Source organism: Nerophis ophidion, linkage group LG20 (assembly GCF_033978795.1).
Source record: "Nerophis ophidion isolate RoL-2023_Sa linkage group LG20, RoL_Noph_v1.0, whole genome shotgun sequence".
Lineage (NCBI taxonomy): Eukaryota > Metazoa > Chordata > Actinopteri > Syngnathiformes > Syngnathidae > Nerophis > Nerophis ophidion.
The window spans coordinates 3,032,329-3,048,709 of record NC_084630.1 but is presented as its reverse complement, the minus strand read 5'-3'; the positions used below and the strand labels follow the sequence as shown (position 1 = coordinate 3,048,709).

Below are 16,381 nucleotides of genomic sequence, written 5' to 3'. Positions count from 1 at the left end.
CCACTTCCAAAGACATGCACCTGGGGATAGGTTGATTGGCAACACTAAATGGTCCCTAGTGTGTGAATGTTGTCTGTCTATCTGTGTTGGCCCTGCGATGAGGTGGCGACTTGTCCAGGGTGTACCCCGCCTTCCGCCCGATTGTAGCTGAAATAGGCGCCAGCGCCCCCCGCGACCCCGAACGGGAATAAGCGGCAGAAAATGGATGGATGGATTAATTCTTTCAAATTATGATGTTTTAATGAGATTAATCCCACTTTTAAATTTGGACAATTCTTGATTAATCACAGTAAATTACTTTCATGCATAATTTCGTTTAAAAAAGACCTAATGTTTTCACACAAATGATTCGTCAGAATGTCATACACATACATTTTCTACAAGTGTTACTTTGGTTTAGGTCATTTATTTTCTCAAAGTTGTATCTAAAGTCCTGTCAGGATTGTTTTTAAAGTAAAATTTAAACAGTCACAGTCCCCTGATGAACTCATCTTTGCATTGACCTGATAACTGATGGTTTATCAACCAACCCCTGTTGTAAGGTCAAAATAAATAAATACATTTCGTGATTAATCTGAAACTAAACATATTTACTGTCATATTTTTTTTTGTGATTACTCACATGAGTTAACTGGTTATTTTTGACAGTCATACTTAAAGTTTTAAACTTCACGGTGGCAGAGGGGTTAGTGCGTCTGCCTCACAATACGAAGGTCCTGCAGTCCTGGGTTCAAATCCAGGCTTGGGATCTTTCTGTGTGGAGTTTGCATGTTCTCCCCGTGAATGCGTGGGTTCCCTCCGGGTACTCCGGCTTCCTCCCACCTCCAAAGACATGCACCTGGGGATAGGCCCCTCCCACTTCCAAAGACATGCACCTGGGGATAGGTTGATTGGCAACACTAAATGGGCCCTAGTGTGTGAATGTGAGTGTGAATGTTGTCTGTCTATCTGTGTTGGCCCTGCGATGAGGTGGCGACTTGTCCAGGGTTTACCCCACCTTCCGCCCGATTGTAGCTGAGATAGGCGCCAGCGCCCCCCGCGACCCCGAAAGGGAATAAGCGGTAGAAAATGGATGGAAAATGGATACTTTTAAACTTCAATATTACATCATAATGCAACACACAATATGATTGTATCATAGAATCCCAACATTATTTGTCTTTTCTTAGAACAAATGCTTGAATATCTGCTCTGATTTATATTTTAAAGCAAGTTAGGCATCAATTTGAATGAAAAAATATATTAAATAATCAAGTTCATTGATCAGGGGTGTTGAATTAGTTTTCATTGAGGGCCACTTTGTTGTGATCCACTTCCCGGATCAAATCCTTAGTCTGGTTTTTGAGTCCTTTTCTTTTTTTTGATTGTTTTGGACTCTTCCGGTGCTGAGTTTGTGTGTGCACTTCCTTGTTTGTTGTTGTCACCATGGTTACTTGATTTGTTCACCTGTTACTTGATTCCTTACCCTCACCTGTTGGTAATTGTTTACTTTAGTATTCAAGCCTGCCTTCGACCTCAGTTCGTTCTTGTTCGTCTGTTTGCCTCACGCAACTTTCATGTTGGTATCTTTGCTTATGTCTGTTACTTCTAAGTCTCACATTAGCTTCTCGTGCGCTCGGGACGCTTATTTTGGACATTTTGGACTTTGGACCCCATTGCTACATTAGCGTTAGCTTCTTGTGCATTCGGCACACGTTTTCTTTTGCTGTTTTGTACCAGTGTTCCGTTATTTTGTATTAAATCAAGTCTTACCTGCAACTCCTGCCTGTCTTGGTCCAAACTGCATCTTGGGGTGACACCACACGCACCACGTGACACACTTTGGAGTTGTGGCTGCCATAAGAAGGCAACTTGCAACAGCAAACAATGTATGAATTTGCCTATGCATTTTATTTTTTAAAGAAAAAAATTGGTACATTAAAAAACTGCCAACTCAGTACCAGAATTTTACTGTAATAAAAAGTGTGTTTTACAACATAATACGATAAAGGGAAAAACAGTACCACTGATTTTTTTAAATATTCCGGCAAAATAGCTGTCAATTTTTTCACCGTTAAAGAAATATGGTAGCATTTATCCATTTACAGTAATATGCCTAAAAAAACAGCTCCGTTGACAGAATTTTACCGTAAAAAAACAGAGGTGTTTTTATTTTTTTCAATTTACTGTGTACTGTACAATTACATGAATATGTGAAACTATAAGCCAAACAGATCTTTTAGCATTAGTGTTTTTTACCCAAAAATATTTGGAAAGTATAATATTATGTTGCAATATCAGGTAATATTAAAGTTGAAAAAATATGCAATTTCATGCAAAACATTTTTTTTTTTCGTCAAAACGGAAATAACTAATATGTTCAGAAAGAAAACATCCATCCATCCATCCTTAAGTTGTCCGGGGGCATAAAGCCCCCTGGTAGGGTCTCCCAAGGCAAACAGGTTCTAGGTGAGGGATCAGACAAAGAGCAGCTCGAAGACCTTTATGAAGAAGAAAAATCATGGACCCAGATTTCCCTCGCCCGGACGCGGGTCACCGGGGCCCCCTTCTGGAGCCAGGCCCGGAGGTGGGGCACGATGGCGAGCGCCTGGTGGCCGGGCCTGTTCCCATGGGGCCCGGCCGGGCACAGCCCGAAGAGGCAACGTGGGTCACCCCTCCAATGGGCTCACCACCCATAGCAGGGGCCATAGAGGTCGGGTGCATTGTGAGCTGGGCGGCAGCCGAAGGCAGGGAACTTGGCGGTCCGATCCTCGGCTACGGAAGCTAGCTCTTGGGACGTGGAACGTCACCTCACTGGGGGGGAAAGAGCCGGAGCTAGTGCGCGAAGTCGAGAAGTTCCGGCTGGATATAGTCGGACTCACTTCGACGCACAGCAAGGGCTCTGGAACCACTTCTCTCGAGAGGGACTGGACCCTTTTCCACTCTGGCGTTGCCGGCAGTGAGAGGCGACGGGCTGGGGTGGCAATTCTTGTTTCCCCCCGGCTCAAAGCCTGTACGTTGGAGTTCAACCCGGTGGACGAAAGGGTAGCCTCCCCCCGCCTTCGGGTGGGGGGACGGGTCCTGACTGTTGTTTGTGCTTATGCACCAAACAGCAGTTCAGAGTACCCACCCTTTTTGGGTACACTCGAGGGAGTACTGGAAAGTGCTCCCCCGGGTGATTCCCTTGTCCTACTGGGAGACTTCAACGCTCACGTTGGCAACGACAGTGAAACCTGGAGAGGCGTGATTGGGAAGAATGGCCCCCCAGATCTGAACCTGAATGGTGTTTTGTTATTGGACTTTTGTGCTCGTCACGGATTGTCCATAACAAACACCATGTTCAAACATAAGGGTGTCCATATGTGCACTTGGCACCAGGACACCCTAGGCCGCAGTTCCATGATCGACTTTGTAGTTGTGTCATCGGATTTGCGGCCTCATGTTTTGGACACTCGGGTGAAGAGAGGGGCGGAGCTTTCTACCGATCACCACCTGGTGGTGAGTTGGCTGCGATGGTGGGGGAGGATGCCGGACAGACCTGGGAGGCCCAAACGCATTGTGAGGGTCTGCTGGGAACGTCTGGCAGAGTCTCCTGTCAGACAAAGTTTTCAATTCCCAGAAAACATAAGGAACTTTATCGATGCTTCTTATTTCCAGGCGTTCACGGGCCAAACAAAATAATGTGGCGGGCGGGATCTTGAGTTTGAAACCTGTGGCATAGGCGATTGTGATAATACATTAATGTTCATATACATCTATGAAAATTGACCTACCTGCCTTAAGAGCTGTGCTGGTGGCTTTTAGCTCTTCAGCAACCACTTCTCAAAATACTTCTCAATCAGTAGAGATTTGTGGTTCGAGCCCAGTGTGTGCATGATGACCACCATTAGACATGTCTCTATCTTTGGCGACGGAGGCAAGAAAAACCTGGGGCTGCCTCGACCAGCTGGGTTGATGTTGAGAGGGTCGGGAAAAGGGTCTCAGAGCTAAGCTCGTTCCTGCTGTGCATGTTTTCAATTGTTTAGCAATTTGTACGCGCTAACTGTGATAAGTCAAGCCTGGCAATGTTTTTCAAAGAGCGGCGCAGTGCTTTCATGTGACCTCAGCGTTAAGCGAAACAAAAAGAAATGAAAGGCCCGCTCGGAAATTCCCACCTGTTCAATTAGCGCAGGGCTTATCTCGGCGGTGCATGATGTCATCTCTACGACCGTGCTGCGTTTATAGCGGTAATCAATGTTGCCTACAAGATATTTCCAGCATGTGACCTCTTCTGTCTTACTTCTTCTCTCAGTGGCGACGTGTTTACAGAAGTTGGGAGGGAGGTAGCGATGCCGTTTGAAACGGGGTGTGTTAGTCTGTCAGGAAAACAAGCCAGCGTGGATAAAACGGCGCTGATAAGACAGGCGATTCCAACAGATCAGACGATTTGGAGCCGCTCTTGGACTGGAGCTGTTTGCCATGGTTGTCAGCGTTGGCGTTCAGGAACAGCCTGGATTCTGGAGAATATGCGTCTGAGCGCCAAATTAATGTCTTAATGGGCCATCAATCACTAGCTTTACATCAGCCATCTTTGATCAAACGACACTGGCAAATATTCACATATGTTCGACTCCTTGTGTGAGTCTGAAGACGTATCACGGTGAGGCTGTCATGTTGTGATCTATTATCATCTGGCCTCGTATAATTGTCTTTCTTTCCCTTTGAGGACTAATGGCTGCTTTCTGCTGTGAAACTTTCACTTTTGGCACCAAAGCCAAAAGTGTCTCACACATCTTTCCAAGGCGGGATAGCAACGTCAACAAAATGTGCTTCTTTCAGCTACTGTTTCTCAATCTTTATGGGGTAAAAATAAAAAACCACTTGGGTAGGCTACATAGTCAACTACACTTCTCTATATTTCAAATAATCATTCATGACTGATTCATAAAACTGCAATGATAATATGTACATAATCATAGTGATAATATTATCCCCTTGTTGCCCAGCAGGATTCATAGGGCTCCTCTGAGCTTGGCCCAGAAGGTACAGTAGCAGTTAGCCAGGGATTGCAGTGTTTCTGATTTAAGTCCCAGTTTTACTCTGTCCAAGTCACCGCTGTTGTGTCTCAGGCAAGACACTTTACCCACGTTGCCCCTGGTGGCCAACAGCCAACTACAAAATGTAATTTTCTTGTTTTTGAATATGAAAGAAAAAGTATAGAAACATGTGCACAACAGTGCTGTGTTTGGTACTGACATATTTTGGTGGGGGTTTTTTTAGACTTATATATATATATATATACAGGTAACGAGTGGAGGACAGAAGAACTTCTTAAACAAGAAGTTACAGGTCTGTGAGAGCCAGAGATTTTCCTTGTTTGAAGTGACCAAATACTTATTTTCCACCATAATTTACAAAAAAATTCTTTAAAATTCCTACAAAGTGAATTCCTGGATTTTTTTTCATATTCTGTCTCTCACAGTTGAAGTGTACCTATGATGAAAATTACAGACCTCTGTCATCATTTGAAGTGGGAGAACTTGCACAATCAGTGGCTGACTAAATACTTTTTTGCCCCACTGTAATATGTAAATATGTACATATATATATATATATATATATGTACATATTTTCTATATATATATATATATATACAGTATTACAATATATATAATAATAATATATAACAATAGGGACAAAGCGGTTGAAAATGGATGGATGGATATTTTATATATTGTTGTTCTATTCTTATTTAAAACAAAAATTGTAAATTACTTGTAATGTTTTGGATAAACAAAAACTAAGTTACATGATTTGCATATACATGTCTTTGTAACTAGTTCCAATGATTAGTTTTTTGTCTTTTAAAAAAATTGGTGAGTTATAGTGATTTATCTACAAAGTTTGAGTTTTATTCCCCCAAATAACTCATAATTCATAATAATAATTCAACAAATAACAAGAACTTGAAGTTATTTGACTTTCAGTAGACAGTTATAATATTTGCAATACAGTATTCATATCAAGAAAACAAAATGTGTTTTTTATATTTGATGGCTACTGTATGTAAATATGATTTAAAACAAAACATTCAAATATGTGTAACATTTTTGGAGCAACAACAAAAAACTATCAGTGCATTCTTTTTAACTCAATGCTTTTGTCTTCTTGGCTTCACGGTGGCAGAGGGGTTAGTGCGTCTGCCTCACAATACGAAGGTCCTGCAGTCCTGGGTTCAAATCCAGGCTCTGGATCTTTCTGTGTGGAGTTTGCATGTTCTCCCCGTGACTGCGTGGGTTCCCTCCGGGTACTCCGGCTTCCTCCCACCTCCAAAGACATGCACCTGGGGATAGGCCCCTCCCACTTCCAAAGACATGCACCTGGGGATAGGCCCCTCCCACCTCCAAAGACATGCACCTGGGGATAGGTTGATTGGCAAAACTAAATGGTCCCTAGTGTGTGAATGTGAGTGTGAATGTTGTCTGTCTATCTGTGTTGGCCCTGCGATGAGGTGGCGACTTGTCCAGGGTGTACCCCGCCTTCCGCCCGATTGTAGCTGAGATAGGCGCCAGCGCCCCCCGCGACCCCGAAAGGGAATAAGCGGTAGAAAATGGATGGATGGATAGCTTTTGTCTTTCATATGTACGAGTACTTAGGACAAAATGTAGAGATTTGTGCTTTTCTTTGTGCGAACATTGATACCGAAGCCATGTTTTCCAGCACGGTCACGCTAAACAACAATAAAGCCAGTGACATAAATTGAATTAAAGTTCCTAGCGATGACGCTGCTAACGTAGCTAGCGATGTTGAGGGGAGAGAAGAGCCTTGTGGCTGAAGATTGGAGCAGATGTTGCACTTCATGGAGGTCCCTTACTTGATTTACAGGACAAAAGCTGCAGAGGCCCTGAGTCAAATGAAGTGCTAATAGTTAGTTTGGCAGCACCACACACCACTCAGCTCATTTTCGCTCATCCTGTCGTTGAATGATTTTCACTTCACTTGTAACTTTTGCTAAAATGTCTTTTGGCACTAACTCTGCCCTGTGGGGGGTTTTGACTTCAACTCTAAACGGTGTCCTGGGAATCTCAGGGAGGACTCCTCAGTCCCCGGGGAGCCGTCGGGGACAGATGTGAAGCATGTTTGGTTTTTTTTCCTCCCGTCGCTGCGCAGATGGAGCCTTGAGAGACAGACAAAATGTCTGTGGTCAGCGGGGAGGCGGCGGCACAAAGGGATGATCCCGTCCTCGGGCAAAGAGGGAGAAAAACACATTTCCGCTACTTTCAGACAATGTGGAACTGGAAACCTACTACTTTTAAGCCCCCTGCGAAAATCGGGACTGACTAGAGGGCTTTGATTACTTAACTGAGTTGAAGTAAATCATGCAAGGTGTGCACAGTGCAGATGTGGTTAGCCCGTGCACACAGGCAATCAAACCTGCTATTCCCCTCTGGTCACCATTCCACTTTTATTTTTCTTCCTTGCCAGAAACAAAATATGCATCCACAGTTGCTTGTGTGCTATAAGCTTCTTTTGCAACACAAATCTGCACGTTTTGCTTGTTTTTTGCAGCACTTATTGCAAAAAAGGAGAATAATAAGTTGCATGGAGTATAAGTCAACCTTTTTCCTTGTTTTCACAAAAAGTCCTCACGTTATTGAATTGAATTGAAGTGAATTTATAGAGCGCTTTTCTCTAGTGACTCAAAGCGCTTTACATAGTGAAACCCAATATCTAAGTTACATTTAAAGCAGTGTGAGTGGCACTGGGAGCAGGTGGGTAAAGTGTCTTGCCCAAGGACACAACGGCATTGACTAGGATGGCGGAATCGGGAATCGAACCTGCAACCCTCAAGTTGCTGACACGGCCACTCTACCAACCGAGCCATGCCGGTATGAAAAGCTCTTCATCCGGTGTGTGTTGTTAAGTGTCTTTTCAAACTGTGGCTATTTACCACATACTGAACAGAAAAAAGGCTTTTCACCAGTGTGTATTCTTGTGTGTCTTGTCAAATGTGCCTTGTGGCTGAATCCTTTACTACAAATTGAGCACGTGAATGGTTTTTCTCCAGTGTGTGTTCTCATGTGTACGTTCAAATTGTGCCTTAGTACAAAATCTTTACCGCATTCTGAGCAGGAAAAAGGTTTTTCCCTCGTGTGTATTCTCTTGTGCACTTTAAGGTCGCCATTTTGCACAAAACTTTTACCACATTCTGAACATGTATGTCGTCTTATTTTTTTTTTTTGCTTGTTTTTACACTTCACTTATATGCAAGAGGTCTAAGACTAGACCCTGGAGCAGACTTACAAAGTGTTTATCTCTAAGGCCCTGTTTACACTGAGGGTAAATCACACCTAACCTTATCCGTGTCCACACACAACAATGCCACCGTTTAAAGGCCTACTGAAAGTCACTACTAGCGACCACGCAGTCTGATAGTTCCATCCTATCTTGCCGATTGTATTGTACCATATGTCCCGGCAAGAAATCTGCGTTCAAAGGACTCCGGTTTATTAGTGATTCCCAAAGCCCAAAAAAAGTCTGCGGGCTATAGAGCGTTTTCATTTCGGGCTCCAGTACTCTGGAATGCCCTCCCGGTAACAGTTCGAGATGCTACCTCAGTAGAAGCATTTAAGTCTCACCTTAAAACTCATTTGTATACTCTAGCCTTTAAATAGACTCCCTTTTTAGACCAGTTGATCTGCCGTTTCTTTTCTTTTGGTCCGATCCGGTGGCCATGTACTGCTTGCCTGTGTATAGGCTGGGGACATCTCTGCGCTGCTGATCCGCCTCCGCTTGGGATGGTTTCCTGCTGGCTCCGCTGTGAACGGGACTCTCGCTGCTGTGTTGGATCCGCTTTGGACTGGACTCTCGCGACTGTGTTGGATCCATTGTGGATTGAACTTTCACAGTATCATGTTAGACCCGCTCGACATCCATTGCTTTCCTCATCTCCAAGGTTCTCATAGTCATCATTGTCACCGACGAGTTTTCCTTGCCCTTATGTGGGCCTACCGAGGATGTCGTAGTGGTTTGTGTTGTGGTTTGTGCAGTCCTTTGAGACACTAGTGATTTAGGGCTATATAAGTAAACATTGATTGATTGATTGATATATCAATGATGAAATATTAACATTGCAACACATGCTAGTACGGCCGGTTTAGTTTACTGAATTGCTATTTTAAATTTCCCGCGGAGTTTCTTGTTGAAAACGTCACGGAATGATGACGCAATGATGACGCGTGTTTGTGACGTTATTGGTTGTAGCGGACATGTTAGCCCAGCACCACTTACAACTAAAAGTTGTCTCTTTTCATCGCATAATTACGCAGTATTTTGGACATCTTTGTTGCTTAATCTTTTGCAATTTGTTCAATTAATAATGGAGACCATAAAGAAGAATGCTGTTGGTGGAAAGCGGTGGATTGCAGCTGCCTTTAGCACTGAAACACAGCCGGTGTTTCTTTGTTTGTTGTGAAGCTTTAACACAGAGCGGTCAAGCGAACATGTTTTCTACGTCAACCAGCAAGTTTTTGGATGGGAAAATTGTGATATTAAGTCGGCTCTTACTGGAGACTTGAGTGGATTATGCGACCTCCTCCTGCAGCTGTCAAAAAGGCAGCTGTGATCTTGGCTCCTGCATTGGCTTCTCTCAGAGACACTGCCGTTCACCGCAGCCCTCCGACTTTGAGGTTTGACTTTATAATCTCACTAAAACACTATTGACACAATAAGCAGATAAGGGATTTTCCAGAATTATCCTAGTAAATGTGTCTAATAACATCTGAATCGCTCACACTGCCGTCGCCAGGATCCGTCGCCTTTTTTTTTTAGTGCCTCACTCTAACTTTCTTCATCTACGAATCTTTCATCCTCGCTCAAATTAATGGGGAACTCGTCGCTTTCTCAGTCCAAATTGCACTTGTTGCTGGTGGTTATGATTATAAACAATGTGAGGATGTGAGGAGCCCTACAACCAGTGATGTCACACGCACATCGTCTGCTATTTCCGGTACAGGCAAGGCTTTTTATTAGCGACCAAAAGTTGCAAACTTTATTGTCGATGTTCTCTACTAAATCCTTTCAGCAAAAATATGGCAATATCGCGAAATGATCAAGTATGACACATAGAATGGACCTGCTATCCCCGTTTAAATAAGAAAATCTCATTTCAGTAGGCCTTTAAGACCCCTGTTCCCCTCCGTCCGCCGGCGCAACGCGACCGAATATGCATGTACGGGAAAAAAATAAAAAATCCACCTGAGGGTCCATCTGCTCCAAACTCTCCGGTAGATGACTTTACTTCACTGTGAAGTTATTTAAAAGAGGTATATTGTAAATAGTTTACTGTGCGTTTTACATTTGTGTATGTATATATATATATATATATATATATATGTGTGTATATATATTTATATATATGTGTGTATATATATTTATATATATATGTATATATATATATATTGTATACAAATTTTGGGGGGGAATAATATTTTAGATTTAAATAGGGTGTTTTGCATGTGTTGTGTGTGATCTACCAAGACTGGATGTGCAATTGACAAAAATGTGCAAAAGTGGTATAGACCGCCCTTTTTAAATGAGGTTTTGTTGTGTACAATAACCGGCTGGCACCATGGAGACACTCATTTACCTCTACATTTAGCAGCACACACATATAATATGTATACCTCCTTTTCTAGGCTATACTAGAGCATGATCTAGACAACAGAACCTATACACGCTGAAGGTGTGCTCTAGTAGGTGCTGGTGCGTCTGGAATAATCCAGGTGCAAGAAAATGCATATTGCAAGATTGCGATTATTCCTTAAACTGACCTAATCTACTTAAACAACTTCTGCAATAATAGTCAAACAAATGTAACAACCTTGCAGAGCTGTATTGCCTTTCAACACACAAAATTCCAAGCAGATGAAAGGGATTTTCCAACTCAGGAGTCAGAATGTGTGCTATCAACACACTATTTTGTTAGGCGTTTTTATGTGCTGTTGCGGCGTTGTCTTGGTGAAGCAGTATTATGATTATGATGCTTTGGCACCTGAACGCATCACATCATGAAGCCCAAACCCTTCCCTTTAGACACACTATATCCCAAACTGTCGGGGGGTGTGTGTTTCCTTTCCGCTGCATACTATTTTCTAGAATGTTGTTGGATCATAAATGGTACTTCCCTTCTTTTAAATACAGCCGGAGCTGTTGAAGTGAATCTGAGGTTATCGGCTCTATGAAAAGCTGCTGATTGCTCTAAAGGAGCTTACATTGAACTCATTATCTTCACATGTTGGTTTTAAATTCTTGGAAATATGATATTGCCAACATTATTTTGTGTTCAGTATCAAAATCCATAACTGTATGCATTTAGATTTAGAGAGTGGTGACTGATGAGCGACATGAAAGATACTAGAGAATTACAATGTGCACCGCAAAGAACACCATGGAGTGTCCTAATTAGAGCCCGACTCAAATTGCTTTGTTTATTAATATCCTCCTGTCAGGCTTGGGCTGTGGATGTTTGTGCTTCCTCGATGCAAGGATGATGTGGGACGAGTCAGGCATGAATTCAGGTACATGATTTATTAAATAAACAAACACTATAATCAAAAATAATCAAACTAAGGGCGCTCACAAGGAGGTATAAAACTTGGCTACAAAATATAAACAGGAAACAAAAACACTTGCTCGATTGGCATGAATGAACTATAAACATAGAAAACAAAAATAGCACTGTGGCATAAATACATAAACTTACTTGGCATGAAACTGTGGGCGAGGACGTGAATGTTTGAAGAGCATGGGTAGGGTGCGTGCGAGTGTGAGGATCCCAGGATGAAGACAAGAAAAAGAGTGACTTAAATAGCTGTGATGATTAGTGAAAACAGGTGAGGCTGAGAACAAGGACGTGACAGATGAAAACTAATGAGGTTGGCATGGAAACAAACAAAACCAGGAAGTGCAAAACGTGACTGATTGTCCAAAATCAAAAACATAACATGACAAGACAAAACATGATCCATATGTGTGACACCTCCCACTTCTATCGCATTTTAGAGACACTTTAAAATGCATTAAAAAAAAACTCACCAATTTTTGCAGGTGCATCTGTGAAGCGAAGAATGTGACATTTTTGGTGGGTCTGAACACAACATTTTAAAATTTACTCAATTGAAAATTATTTAAAAAAACATACCTCTGGTACCAGATTCACGTATGACAGGGGTCGGCAACCTTTACCACTCAAAGCCATTTTGACCTGTTTCACAAAATAAAGAAAACAATGGGAGCCACAAAACTCTTTTGAAATTTAAAATTAAATTACACTGCATAAAGAGTTTTTTTTACTTTGTGCTATGTACAAAACCAGGGGTCTCAGACACCCGGCCTGCACCTTGATAAGAAAATTTAATGATAGTGGGACCCGCGAGTTTTATATGAATGCATAACCCTCCTGAATATTCCGAGAGACTACAGAGTGTCAGATCAACTAGTCTCACAAATGTTTACAGGATTTCCCTCGACCAACAATAATAAGGGCATCCTATGAAGGCCTCTGAAGCCCTCTACAACACGTTCAATCAGCTTGTGAGCCCAGTCACATGTCGTATGAGACTTCGGCAGATACACGTAAACGATTGCAAGGCATACTTGTTTAACAGCCATACATGTCACACTGAGGGTGCCCGTTTAAACAACTTTAACACTGGTACTAATATGCGCCACACTGTGAACCCACCAAACCCCCCTAAGCCCGCCCATCTCAACCAACGCACGGAGGGGGTGGGGGGATTTGGTGCTAGCGGGGTGTATAATGTAGCCCAGAAGAGTTAGGGATGCATGGGATTCTGGGTATTTTTTCCTTTGTGTTTATGTTGTGTTACAGAACAAAGGCACATCAAAAGATACCGGTATGGCGGTATTGTCTCACCTATATATCTCTTTCTAAAATATACCGTAGTACCAGTATACCGCCCAGCCCTAGGTACAATTATGTGACCCAAATATTCAAAATACTGGTCGCAAATATCCAATCATGTATTTCGACAATAATTCTAAGGATTTTTTTGCATTTCATTAGCAAACATTTTACTACATTTTATTTAGCACTTACTCTGTGGTGGTAAAATCAGTGTAGACCAGGGGGTAGCCGGGGGTGTATATTGTAGCGTCCCGGAAGAGTTAGTGCTGCAAGGGGTCATGGGTATTTGTTCTGTTGTGTTTATGTTGTGTTTTGGTGCGGATGTTTTCCCGAAATGTGTTTATCATTCTTATTTGGTGGGGGTTCACAGTTTGGCGCATATTAGTAAGAGTGTTAAAGTTGTTTATATTACAACCCTCAGTGTGACCTGTATGGCTGTTGATTAAGTATGCGTTGCAGTCCGTATTGTGTGTCACCAGAGGCTGAATATAAAATGTGATCAGTCTGCAGGCAGATCGCGTGGTGTAAAAGCGGGCGCGACAACATGGTGTGGAGGACGATAAAGGCATTGCTATCACTGCACGCCCTCAATATCGAAGTCCAGGTGAAAATTGGAGAATGTTATCTCCGGGTGATTTCTGAGAGAGAGAAGCACTAAAATCCGGAAACCTTCCGGAATAATCGTTGGGGTCGGCAATTTAGCAGCTGAGCCACATCCGAGTGATCAAAGAGGCTCCGGAGCCGCGGGTTGCCGACCCCTGACGTCCATCCATCCATCCATTTTCTACCGCTTATTCCCTTTCGGGGTCGCGGGGGGCGCTGGCGCCTATCTCAGCTACAATCGGGCGGAAGGCGGGGTACACCCCGGACAAGTCGCCACCTCATCGCAGGGCCAACACAGATAGACAGACAACATTCACACTCACATTCACACACTAGGGCCAATTTAGTGTTGCCAATCAACCTATCCCCAGGTGCATGTCTTTGGAAGTGGGAGGAAGCCGGAGTACCCGGAGGGAACCCACGCAGTCACGGGGAGAACATGCAAACTCCACACAGAAAGATCCCGAGCCTGGATTTGAACCCAGGACTGCAGGACCTTCGTATTGTGAGGCAGACGCACTAACCCCTCTGCCACCGTGAAGCCCTGACCCCTGACGTATGACCACGGAAATCTATGGAGACGTCTATCATAAGAGGACATGCGTAAAAGTCTCAAAAACCCATTTTTGAAAGTAAACGGGAAGTTGGCCATCTTTTTTTCCTTTGCCGTTCTTAGGCCAAAAACAGGGGTCGTACTTTAACAAACTCCCTCAAGAGACTTTGATCAAATGAGCTGCGGTTAAATTAAAAGTTACTCAACAGAAATTGCAAAGTAATACGATGTGGACCAAACTTAGATCAGAAGGCTCACCACAAAATTTTAAACATCAATCTTGAATTTATCGGCTCCCCAAATTCAGATCTTAGTCATAATTGGTACAAATGATGACGATATGCTGAAGTGCTTAATGTCATGTCTTGTGATCATGTTTTATTTAGTTTTCTTCTGTTACTTCAAGACTCCATTAGTTCCCGTTTTTTCACCCCCTTGTTTTGTCACCATGGCGACTCATTAGTTTCACCTGCCTCATTTGTTTGGATTCACACACCTGTCTTAATCAGGAGAGACTATTTAAGCCTGTCATTTTCAGTTAGTCTGCCAGGCGACATCACTCTTGTTTTTGCTCTGTCCACACCATAGTTTGTACTGATGTTCATTGTTCATGCTGCTTTGCCCGTGTCACAGTAAGTGTTGTTTTATGTTCATAGTTTATGTTAAAGGCCTACTGAAACGAGATTTTCTTATTTAAACGGGGATAGCAGGTCCATTCTATGTGTCATACTTCATCATTACGCGATATTGCCACATTTTGGCTGAAAGGATTTAGTAGAGAACATCGACGATATAGTTCGCAACTTTTGGTCGCTAATAAAAAAGTCTTGCCTGTACCGGAAGTAGCAGACGATGTGCGCGTGACGTCACGGGTTGTAAGGCTCCTCACATCCTCACATTGTTTACAATCATGGCCACCAGCAGTAAGAGCGATTCGGACCGAGAAAGCGAAATTTTCCCATTAATTTGAGCGAGGATGAAAGATTCGTGGATGAGGAAAGTTAGTGAAGCAGTAGAAAAAAAAAGGCGAGTTCAGTGGAGCAATTCAGATGTTATTAGACACATTAATAGGATAATTCTGGAAAATCCCTTATCTGCTTAATTGTGTTAATAGTGTTTTAGTGAGATTATAAAGTCATATCTGAAAGTCTGAGGGCTGCGTTGACCGCCAGTGTCTCTGAGAGAAGCCAATGGAGGAGCCAAGATGACAGCTGCTGCAGGAGGACACTAACTCTGCACAAGTCGCCGGCAAGAGCCGACTTAATATCACAATTTTCTCATCCAAAAACTTGCTGGTTGACATGTGGTAGAGAAACATGTTCGCTAAAGCTTCACAACAAACAAATAAACACCTGCTGTGTTTCGGTTGCTAAAGGCAGCTGCAATCCACCAACAGCATTCTTCTTTGACGTCTCCATTATTAATTGAACAAATTGCAAAAGATTCAACAACACAGATGTCCAAAATACTGTGTAATTATGCGATGAAAAGAGACGACGTTTAGCCGTGAGTGGTGCTGGGCTAAAAATGTCCGCTCAACCAATAACGTCACAAACACGCGTCATTTTGCGGCGTTTTCAACATGAAACTACCCGGGAAATTTAAAATTGCAATTTAGTAAACTAAAGCGGCCGTATTGGCATGTGTTGCAGTGTTAATATTTCATCATTGATATATAAACTATCAGACTGCGTGGTCGCTAGTAGTGGCTTTCAGTAGGCCTTTAATGTATTAGTTTTGTTCCCTGTGTTAAGTTTTGTGCCTCCACTGTGTGCGCCTTTTGTTTGTAGCTTTTGAGTTAAGATTAAATTCATGTATTTACCTACAAGCCACGCCCGGTCTAGTCCGTTTGCATCACAGAAGAACAAATCTCGCAGTAAGCTGCGTCCCCCCCGTCATGACACCTAATGGGTCAGTACCTATCCGTCCGTACCCAATCATAGTGGGTGGAGCCTGGCGGCAAAAACTGCTCCTTGCAATTACAGGTCAAATTGTCATTAGAAGAAGATCAGACAGATACTACACCGATGGTCTAAGATCTCGACCCCTAGTGGAAATGCATTTCGCCTGTCCTACAGGATGTGGGCGTGGCATGGCGCCAAACTTTAATCTGATGGTTTGTCACAAAACACAATATGTTAATAACTCAGCTCCACAAGTTCAGATTTTAATCACAATTGATACAAATGATGATGATGATGATATCTTGAAGTGCTGGATTGGTCAGTAATTATTTCTACCTCTTTATAGAGCAGGGGTGTCAAACTCAAATACAAAGTGGGCCGACATTTTAAACTGAACAAAGCGGCGGGCCAAGGTTGAACAAATGAACCTTTTAA

At 42.8% G+C, this 16,381-nt stretch overlaps 1 protein-coding gene across 7 annotated transcripts in view; it reads left to right on the top strand.

The window, feature by feature from the left end:
* Window positions 1-16,381, top strand: part of sgms2a (sphingomyelin synthase 2a) — a 246,777-nt gene that overhangs the window by 105,560 nt on the left and 124,836 nt on the right. Inside the window, exon 1 of one of the 7 annotated variants that reach the window (XM_061880318.1) lies at window positions 14,543-14,674. The exons of the other annotated variants lie outside the window; for them this stretch is intronic. The gene's annotated coding sequence lies outside the window, so the exon portion shown is untranslated. Of the gene's footprint in view, window positions 1-14,542; window positions 14,675-16,381 lie in introns of those variants that run through there. 7 annotated transcript variants of the gene reach the window in all.